This window comes from Mauremys mutica, chromosome 1 (assembly GCF_020497125.1).
Source record: "Mauremys mutica isolate MM-2020 ecotype Southern chromosome 1, ASM2049712v1, whole genome shotgun sequence".
NCBI classification, from domain to species: Eukaryota; Metazoa; Chordata; order Testudines; family Geoemydidae; genus Mauremys; species Mauremys mutica.
In genome coordinates this window covers 227013107-227023462 of record NC_059072.1, presented here as the reverse complement: position 1 = coordinate 227023462, position 10356 = coordinate 227013107, and positions in this window count along the sequence as shown.

Sequence of the window (10356 nt, the reverse complement as noted above, 5' to 3'; positions counted from 1 at the left end):
GTGTGTCATTAATTTTTTTCATGACACTAACTGTCAGCTTCTAGAGCTGTGAGCAGAAGTGATATTGTTTTCCTCCTTGAGGGTTTTCTCAGCCCCTGGCAGGAGGCAGTTGTATTTAATGAAGAAACCAGTACTTCAGTATGAAGTGCATAATTCATGAACCCCTTTCTTTCTAAAGTGGTACCAGCTGCTTTTATCTAATTGAAAATGGTAAAAAGAAAATGTAACTCTTTTGTTAAAATGCAGCTGTTGCTTTGAAAAGCACCTGTTTGCCAAGTAATATTACAAGAGAGTAACATCCTCATCTACTGCCGGCAGTCACTAACTGTAGCAACTGCAAAACAACATGCAGTGTAGTGATTAGATACTTCTCACTGGTGAGAAACAAGTAAGGCTGCTTTTCATATTACAAAGTCTGATCTACAATATTGTGTGAAAATCAGTATGCCAATATTCCTAAGTGCCTACATTTGCTCTTGGTGTCTTGAATAATGTGGAAAAAACAGAAAGTTTGAGCATGTTACTCTTCTCTCAATTTCTTCTTTCGTCCATGTATGACTCTCATTTCTAGTGACATGTCTGAGTTTATGCTCCAGTCCTGCAGTTGCGTAGATAAGCATGGGAGGACCTTTGCCCATGTGGATCCCCATTAAAGTTAATATACCTCTGCATGGACACAAGGGTCCACATACATGAATCCAATTAGAGGACTGGACCTTTCTGACCGAATGCCTCACACCATATGCACTATTGTAATAATCTTTGTACAAAATATGCCTTGTGATCATTTGAAAACTCATAACTCACTAGTCAACAATATCATGGTGAAATATATGGAGCAATACAAGCTGAAATTATGACCAAAATGTGTTTACCAGCCAAGTCTGGGGAGTGGATAAACCTGTTCGTCAAAATCGAAGGACAAGCTGATGCCTCTAACCAGGTGTCATCAAAATTAATTGGCAATCACTGGTCAGGCAGCCATTCTTTGGCAGTGAAGGGGGGCAGGAACAGATTGATTTGCATTTTAATCTCTATTGCCCCAAGAAGTGAGAAGGAACTTTTATCTAGTGGTAACCCTCAGGAAAATGCATTTCAAAGGGTGGATTGGACTAGAAAACTGAGGGGCAAAAACACCTCAAGTCTCTTCCTATCTTTCTCTCAATCACTTGCTCTTTCATCTAAGACGACAAAGGAACCAGCACTTTGGACTTTGAGGTGAGATCCTGACTTGAAAATTTGGTTAGCAAGGTTGCTGGAACCTGTGGTATGGGATTTTACTTTGAATCAAGTCTAGTTTGTTAAGTCTTAGCTACTAGGAAGTGTTTTATCTTTATTTCTCTTGTAACCATTTCTGACTTTAATGCATTTGTACTTGTTGTGACGGTGCCCCCCATAAGGCTTTATGGAAATATGCTTATGAATATATATGACATAACTGGAATATGTTCTGTGCTACATATGCCATGTAACATATCTATGTAAAGGTTATGATCTACTGAATCTATTAATCCTATTTGTATGCATGTATCATTTTTGTATTCAAAGTTATGAATATTGGCCATGTGCTGGCTTGATTTCTAAATAAGCTTAAGGTATGGCTACACTTGCAGTTGTACAGCGCTGGGAGTTAAACCTGTCTTCGTACAGCTGAATAGGGAAAGCGCTGCAGTCTGTCCACACTGACAGCTACCAGCGCACTGTCGTGGCCACATTTGCAGCATCTGCAGCGGCATTGGGAGTGGTGCATTATGGGCAGTTATCCCAGCGTTCAAGTGGCTGCAACGTGCTTTTCAAAAGGGGGTGGGGTGGAGTGTGACAGGGAGTGTGGGGGAGAGAGAGAGTGGGTTTTTGGAGCTGACGCTGTATCATCACGCTGCCTTGCAAGTTCCAACCCCCTCCCCCACCCCTCTCTCACTCACTGAAAGCAAACAGCAGCTGTTTTTTTTCCCTCACAGACCAGATAAGCAGCCGCCCCGAAACGGACAGCCCCACCCTCCTGCTCGCCCACCGGCCGTACTGCTTCTCTCCTCAAGCCCCCTCCCTCCCCCTCTCTTTAAGCAAACACTAGCTGTGGGCATTCCAAAGAGAGCCCCCCTGCCTCTGCTCATTCACAGCAAACAGTAGCTGTGTTTGTTTTTTTGATAAGCAGCTCCGGGACCCCGGCGTTCACAATAAAACAAAGAGCGGGACCTTCACTTAAAGGATTATGGGAAGCTTCCGGAGGTCAGTTACAGCGTACTAAGATTATTCCCTGTTTACATTGGCACCCCAGCGCTGCAGCAGCAGTACTATACTCTTTATTCCTCTCGGGGAGGTGGAGTACAAGCAGCGCTATAGCCACAGAGATACAGCGCTGTATGTGCCTTGTCAGTGTGGACGGGGAGTGAGTTACAGCGCTATAAAGCCATCAACAGTGCTGTAACTCTCAAGTGTAACCAAGGCCTTAGTAGAGCATTTGGTCAGTTCCTGGAGAAAGGAATTCGCAAACTTAAGTACCCAATCAAGAAGCACTTAAGGAACAATGCATCTTGAAATGCTCCAATCCACACAAGAAGTCTTCCTGGAGACATTCAAGATACCATGTGGGCAATGGCTTCTGCCTGTAAAAACTGTGAGTCATACATAGACATGTGACTTGCCCAGGTGACTCTAGAATTCCATCCTGGAGCTGGACTTTGCATAGGAGAGAGGAGGGGGTCTCCACCCACAAGAGGAATTCCGTTTAAGCCCGTGGGAAACCCCTCCATTTGGTCTTCAGCTGGCTAAAGAGAGAGCCTCTCTACCCCCAAAGATACCTGAAAGAAACTGGAACAAAGGACAGTCACTACAGGGGGTGTGAGTGATTGCTGGACCCAGACTAGCAGGAGACTAGTCAGTATCAGAGGGGCAGCTGAGTTAGTCTGGATCTGTAAAAGCAGGAAAGAGTCCTGTGGCACCTTATACACTAACACGTATTGGAGCATGAGCTTTCGTGGGTGAAGACTAACAGATGTATTGGAGCATGAGCTTTCGTGGGTGAATACCCACTTCGTCGGATGCATCCGACAAAGTGGGTATTCACCCACGAAAGCTCATGCTCCAATACATCTGTTAGTCTATAAGGTGTGACAGGACTCTTTGCTGCTCTCTATCAGTGTTATAGAGGGCGAACAATTTATGAGTTTACCCTGTATAAACTTTATACAGGGTAAAATGGATTTATTTGGGGTTTGGACCCCATTGGGAGTTGGACATCTGAATGTTAAAGACAAGAACACTTCTGTAAGTTGCTTTCAGTCAAGCCCACAGCTGTTAGGGGACGCGGTTCAGACCTAGGTCTGGGTTTGCAGCAGGCTAGCGGGTCTGGCTCAAACCAGGCAGGGCCCTGAAGTCCTAAGCTGCCAGGGCAGGAAAGCAGGGGCAGAAGTAGTCTTGGCACATCAGTTGGCAGCCCCAAGGGGGTTTCTGTGATCCAACCCGTCACACTTGTACTTGCTTAAAATCTAGATCTCTGTAGTTAATAAACTTGTTTTATTCTTTAATCAAAACTAATCCAGTGTTGTGGTTAAACTGGGCTGTGTGGTAACTCCAATTAAAGTAGCAAACTGACCTAAAATATTCACACTGTCCAGGAGAGGGATGGATAGTGCACAACACTGGAAAATCTGGGAGTGGGTTGGGGTCACCCTGCAAGTAGTAACCAAGGCTGCTGGAAGCCATAGTGCGGCTGGTGTGTAGCTGGCAGGCTGCAGTTATACACAGATACTCAGGGTGTGACCTGCATGCTGTTTGGCTGGTTGTGAGCTGCAGCAACAACACATTGTGAGGCACCTGAGGCTGCAGGGCAAGTGGTGACACAACCCCTCTCTAATCTGGATTGCACTCTGGAATGTTATAACCTCAGACCCATATGGCCACAGGGGTATACCCACACAGATCCAGCTGAAGGATGGCGGCCTTAGGGTATCATTCTTCATGTCAGGGACCATGTAGATGATTCTGTACTGCCTTCTGCCTTGTATAGTCATTTATAAGCCTGAGCAAAGTGGTTGTAAAATACTACCATACCAGAACTGATTTATGATAATCATCACATTTGTTCTATTACCTATTTACATTTTTAAAAAGTCAGTTACAAATAAACAAAAATCTATGCAGTTCAAAAATTCAACATTCATGAGAAGTTAGTACGCAATCTCACTGACTCTCCTGGACAACTCCAGATGCAGGAGAGACACAGAGACTGGCTGCTCCAGGAATATTCATAACACAGTATTCATACAAACATTAATTTCAGTTATCAAGCCTAAGTAATATTTTCAAATGGTTGTATCTTTTGAAACGGTCAAGCATGAAGATAAGAAAATATATAATGACAAAACCTAATATCTTAGAGCCAAGACTAGATTGGAGATACTCCTAATTATACTAATGCAGTTGAGATCAGTATCTGGCCTCAAATGTCCCTTGCAAACTGGAAGCTAGTTTACTTTTTCCTGATCACAGTCAAGAAATTTGTTCCCCACTTTTAATGTGACTAATAACATGGGATTGGACTAACAGCTGCTATGCTGACTGATCCTAGTGAATGTGTGTTTTTCCAGTTACATGTGGTTTTAAGTTTCATTGGATATCAAATAGAGACATCAGTAATAAAGTTTCTTAAGTTGTGCAAAGTCTTTTTGCCTATATTGTATGGCAGAAGTTCTGTATGGGGGGGGGAAATAATTGATAATTACATTTTTAGTCAATGGACTTGATTTTCCATGGCACTACTAGTTCCTTCGGTAATACACTGGGCAAAGTGAATGCATGCAAAGTGATGCTTCTCCCAGAGTTAGTGGAGAATTCAGACCTGGTAGAGTTTTACATCCAGTTAGCACAGGAGTAAATAACTGCATAAGGTACAAAGTAGTGATAAATCAGACCTGATGCCTTTGATTGTGCAAGGAATAGTCTCTTTGATTAGGAATGCTGACACTTTTCACCTGTGTATTCATGTTGATAATTTAATAAGCTCTTCCCATGTCTGTAGGATCCAGTGCCACATCAAGACTTAACATAGTTGATATTAAAAAGGTCTATAAAAGATATTATAACTTAATCTTCCCTATGCACACCATCACCACCATTTCTGCTATGGTCATGATTTTATAAGTACTTCAACTAGTGGCTTACCTCTAAGTTGCCTTTCACTATATGTCAGAAAGGAATTGGTTTTTGTTGCATGTTTCAGTTGTCTAAACTTTACTATCCAGCACTTTTACTTTTATGCTTTATGGACCAAGATTTTTCCTGTATAGATAAATTAGAAGAAATAAATATAGATCACATCCAAAAGATACAGTTTAAAAAAAAATCTTGATGGATTTAGCAGTCCTCACAACTGAACCTCCCTCTTAACTGCTTTCTTTGTAGCTTTCTCTTGTCCTTGTATTTGAACTCCTTTCCATAGCACTCCTTATACCTGGAAAAGCAGACTTTTCCTAGGCCTGGTCTACACTACGCATTTATACCGAATTTAGCAGCGTTAAACCGATTTAACCCTGCACCCGTCCACACAACGAAGTCCTTTATATCAATATAAAGGGCTCTTTAAAACTGATTTCTGTACTCCTCCCCGACGAGGGGAGTAGCTCTGAAATCAGTATTGCCATGTCGGATTAGGGTTAGTGTCAGGGGCGGCTCTACCTTTTTGGCTGCCCCAAGCAGTCATGCGCGGGAGGCGCCCCGGAGCCGCGGGAGCAGCGGACCTCCCGCGGGCATGACTATGGAGGGTCCGCTGGTCGCGCGGCTCGGCTGGACCTCCCGCAGCTGCGGACGGTTCGCAGGTCTGGCAGCTCTGCTTGAGCTGCCGCAGGAATGCCTGCGGGAGGTCCAGCCGAGCCGCGGGACCAGCGAACCGTCCGCAGTCATGCCTGCGGGAGGTCCACTGGAGCCGTGGGACGAGCGCCCCCTCCGCAGTCATGCCTGCGGCAGGTCCACCGGCCCAGCCTGCCGCCCCCCTGGGAAAGGGCCGCCCCACGCGCATGCTTGCCGCGCTGGGGTCTGGAGCCGGCCCTGGTTAGTGTGGCCGCAATTCAACGGTATTGGCCTCTGGGCGATATCCCACAGTGCACCATTGTGACTGCTCTGGAAAGCAATCTGAACTCGGATGCACTAGCCAGGTAGACAGGAAAAGCCCCGCAAACTTTTGAATTTCATTTCCTGTTTGCCCAGCGTGGAGCGCTGATCAGCACGGGTGGCCATGCAGTCCCAAATCCAAAAAAAGCTCCAGCATGGACCGTACGGGAGATACTGGATCTGATCGCTGTATGGGGAGACAAATCTGTTCTATCAGAGCTCCATTCCAGAAGACGAAATGCCAAAGCATTTGAAAAAATCTCCAGGCTATGACAGACAGAGGCCACAGCAGGAACTCAACACAGTGCTGTCTGACAAGAGTAACGGAAAGCCAAAGAATCAAATGGATGCTCATGGAGGGAGGGTGGGAGGGGGGACTGAGGACTCGAGCTATCCCACAGTTCCTGCAGTCTCCGAAAAGCATTTGCATTCTTGGCTGAGCTCCCAATGCCTGAAGGGTCAAAAACATTGTCGCCAGTGGTTCAGGGAATATGTCGTCAATTTATTCCCCTCCCCCCGTCAAAGAAAAGGGGAAAAAATCGTTTCTCGCCTCTTTTCAATGTCACCATATGTCTACTGGATGCTGCTGGTAGACATAGCGCTAAACAGCAGCATCCTCTCCCCTCCCTTCCCCGGTGGCGGACGGTACGGTACAATATGACTGATAGCCGTCCTTGTCATCATTCTGTGAGTGCTCCTGGCTGGCCTCGGTGAGGTCGGCCGGGGGCACCTGGGCAAAAATGGTAATGTCTCCCGGTCATTCCCTTCTTTAAGCTTTGTGTCCTGGAGATTCAGTCCTGGCAGATGGTGCAATGGGACTGGTAACCGTCCTCATCATAGCAGCTGGAGGCTGAGCTCCTCTTCCCCCCCCCACCTTCATGTCTAATGGAGATTCTGGACTATCATAGCAGCGAGAGGCTGTGCTCCTCTCCCCCCCACCCTTTAATGAGTAATGGAGATGTCCTGCCTGGAATATCATAGCAGCTGGAGGCTGCCTCCCCCTCATTTTATCTCACTAAAAAGTCAGTGTTTCTTATTCCTGCATTCTTTATTACTTCATCACACAAATGAGGGGATAACTGCCACGGTAGCCCAGGAGGGGTGTGGGACGAGGGAAGCAATGGGTGGGGTTGTTGCAGGGGCACCCCCTAGAATGGCATGCAGCTCATCATTTCTGCGGGATATCTGGGGCTCTGACCCGGAGCAGCTGTGCTCTCTGGTTCTCTAGTAGACTTGCCCCATATTCTAGGCAGGACTGACTCTCTATTTTTAGACAAAACATAAAGAAGGGAATGACCTGGGAAGTCATTCCCATTTTTGTCCATGAGCCCCCGGCCAACCTCAGCAAGGCCAGCCAGGAGCACCCATGACAGCAGCAGATGGTACAATATGACTGGTAACCGTCATCACCAATTTCCAAAGCAGCAGACGGTGCAATAGGGCTGGTAACCGTCTCTGCTACCTTGCAAAGGCAAATGAATGCTGCTGTGTAGCACTGCAGCACTGCGTCTGTCAGCAGCATCCAGTACACATACGGTGACAGTGAAAAAAGGCTTAACGGGCTCCATGGTTACCATGCTATGGTGTCTGCCAGGGCAATCCAGAGAAAAAGGGTGCAAAATGATTGTCTGCCGTTGCTTTCATAGAGGAAGGATTGAGTGACGACATTTACCCAGAATCACCCGCGACACTGTTTTTGCTCCATCATGCATTGTGATCTCAACCCAGAATTCCAATTGGCAGGGAAGACTGCGGGAACTATGGGATAGCTATGGGATAGCTACCCACAGTGCAACGCTCTGGAAATCGACGCTAGCCTCGGTACATGGACGCACACCACCGAATTAATGTGCTTAGTGTGGCCGCGTGCAGGGGTGAGCTGGAGCCAGTTCGCACCGGTTCGCACAAACCGGTTGTTAAATTTAGAAGCGGTTTTAGAACCGCTTGTTAACTGGCTTCCCCGCAAGGGAAGCTTTGATGGACTTGGGCTGGGAAGCCTGTAATTCCTCCTCCCGGCCACCAGGGGGCGCTGCGCTGCATTGCGTTGCAGGAGCCATGTGGGCTGCCTCCTGGCCCTGTTGCTGCTGCTCCTTCTACTTCTGGCCTGGGGGCTCCGGCTGCTGCCGGGTGAGTCCCCGGCTGCCTCCTGCTGCTCCCCCCGTGTGAGTGTCTGCACCCCCTTTCCCCCAGCCACAGCCCCTGCCCACAGCCACCTGCAGCCACCCTCTGCCCGCAGCCATCTGCAGCTGCCCACAGCCAGCCCCTGCCCACAGCCAGCCCCTGCAACAGCCACCCTCCACCCGCAGCCACCTGCAGCCAGCCTCTGCCCGCAGCCACCCCCTGCCCACAGGCACCTGCAGCCACCCCCAGCCGGCAGCTACTCACAGCCACCCTCTGCCACAGCCAGCCCCTGCCCACAGCCACCCACAGCCAGCCCCTGCCCGCAGCCAGCCCCCGCAACAGCCACCCTCTGCCCGCAGCCAGTCCCTGCCCGCAGCCAGCCCCTTCCCGCAGCTACCCACAGCCACCCCCTGCCACAGCCAGCCCCTGCCCACAGCCAGCCCCTGCCTGCAGCCACCGGCAGCCACCCCCTGCTGGCAGCTACCCACAGCTCCTGCCACAGCCAGCCCCTGCCACAGCCCCTGTCCGCAGCCAGCCCCTGCCACAGCCCCTGTCCGCAGCCAGCCCCTGTCTGCATCACCTGCCCACAGCCAGCCCCTGTTGCAGCCAGCCCGTGTCACACTCCCTGCCTCCAGCCAGCCCCATGTCCACTGGTGCTCTGCAGTTCTCAGGGCAGTAACCCCACACACCTGCTTCAATGAGGGGGGGCAGGGAGCAGCTGGGACCCCACATGTGCACACCCTAGGGTGACCAGACAGCAAGTGTGAAAAATCGGGACAGGGGGTGAGGGGTAATAGGCGCCTATATAAGAAAAAGACCCAAAAATTGAGACTGTCCCTATAAAATTGGGACATCTGGTCACCTTAGCACACCCCAAGGGAGTGGCAGGGACCCACACATGTGAAACGGAGCTCACTTTTAGTTCAGGCCCATCTTTTTAAAAAAGAACTTTAGGTAGGGTTAACATACATCTGTATTTTCCTGGACATGTCAGGCTTTTCGGTTCTTAAATTGCTGTCTGGGCGGAATTTTTAAAATTTAAAAATTCCTCCTGGGAAAATACAAATGTATGGTAACCCTATTGGTACTAAAAATACATGCTGTGGCACATCCCTTAAATCAGAACTTTTTAATAGGGAACCGGTTGTTAAGATTTTAGCAGCTCATCACTGGCCGCGTGCACTCAACTTTATACAATCTGTTTTAAAAAAACGGTTTCTGTAAAATCGGAATAATCCCATAGTGTAGATATACCCCTAGGGCAGCAAGTCACAACTCTTTGTTCATTCCCATCCCTACTCAACATGCACTTCTTCTACCAAGCTTTCTACGATTATCCATTAAATAAGGAAATTCTGTTTTTAAAAAGGGAAACTGCACAATTCTGGGAGAGGTCCTTATCTGGTGCAATGGAGAATTATAAATCTGAACTGTTATCTATTTTACATTGATTGTAAATTCTTAAACCCTAATCCTGCAAAATAGATGCACAAACTTAACGGTGAGTAGTCTCAATGAAATTAATGGCACTACTCATGGTAGTAAAATTAAGCATGTGCATATGTGTTTGTTTGCAGGATTGGGGCCTTAGCGTGCAGGGATTATGTTTTTGTGTATCAGGGCTGAGCTAAATAATCATTAAAATATAATAAAAATTAAAACATACACAATAGAACTCTGCTCCATTTTCAGCTACACCCTGTAGAGCTTCATGATTAATGAACTTTTACATATTGTTTTATCTCATTATTATTATTTACCAGTAAAATGTCATATTGACCTAAACTTCAGTATAGTTTTATATGAGAAATACATTGACACTTTTGCAACAGCATTATTGAAGAGTCTTTGGAAAGGATTTTCTTCCATACCTTGGATGCTCTAGAGTAAAAACAAACCTCACAAACAAAAACTCTGCCAAACCAAAACAAGCGAATATATTCTTTCAAATCAATTTACTTTTATTAAAGGTCCATTAAACTATAACTGATACACTAAGTATCCTTGTTTGTAATCCATCTACAGCCTTCGGGAAAGGAAACCTTGCCAAATATATAGAGTTTGTCTGTACTATTTAAACTATAGTGAAAGCACAACAACGTTTTTTGTTGAAAAATACTTGTCAGCAAA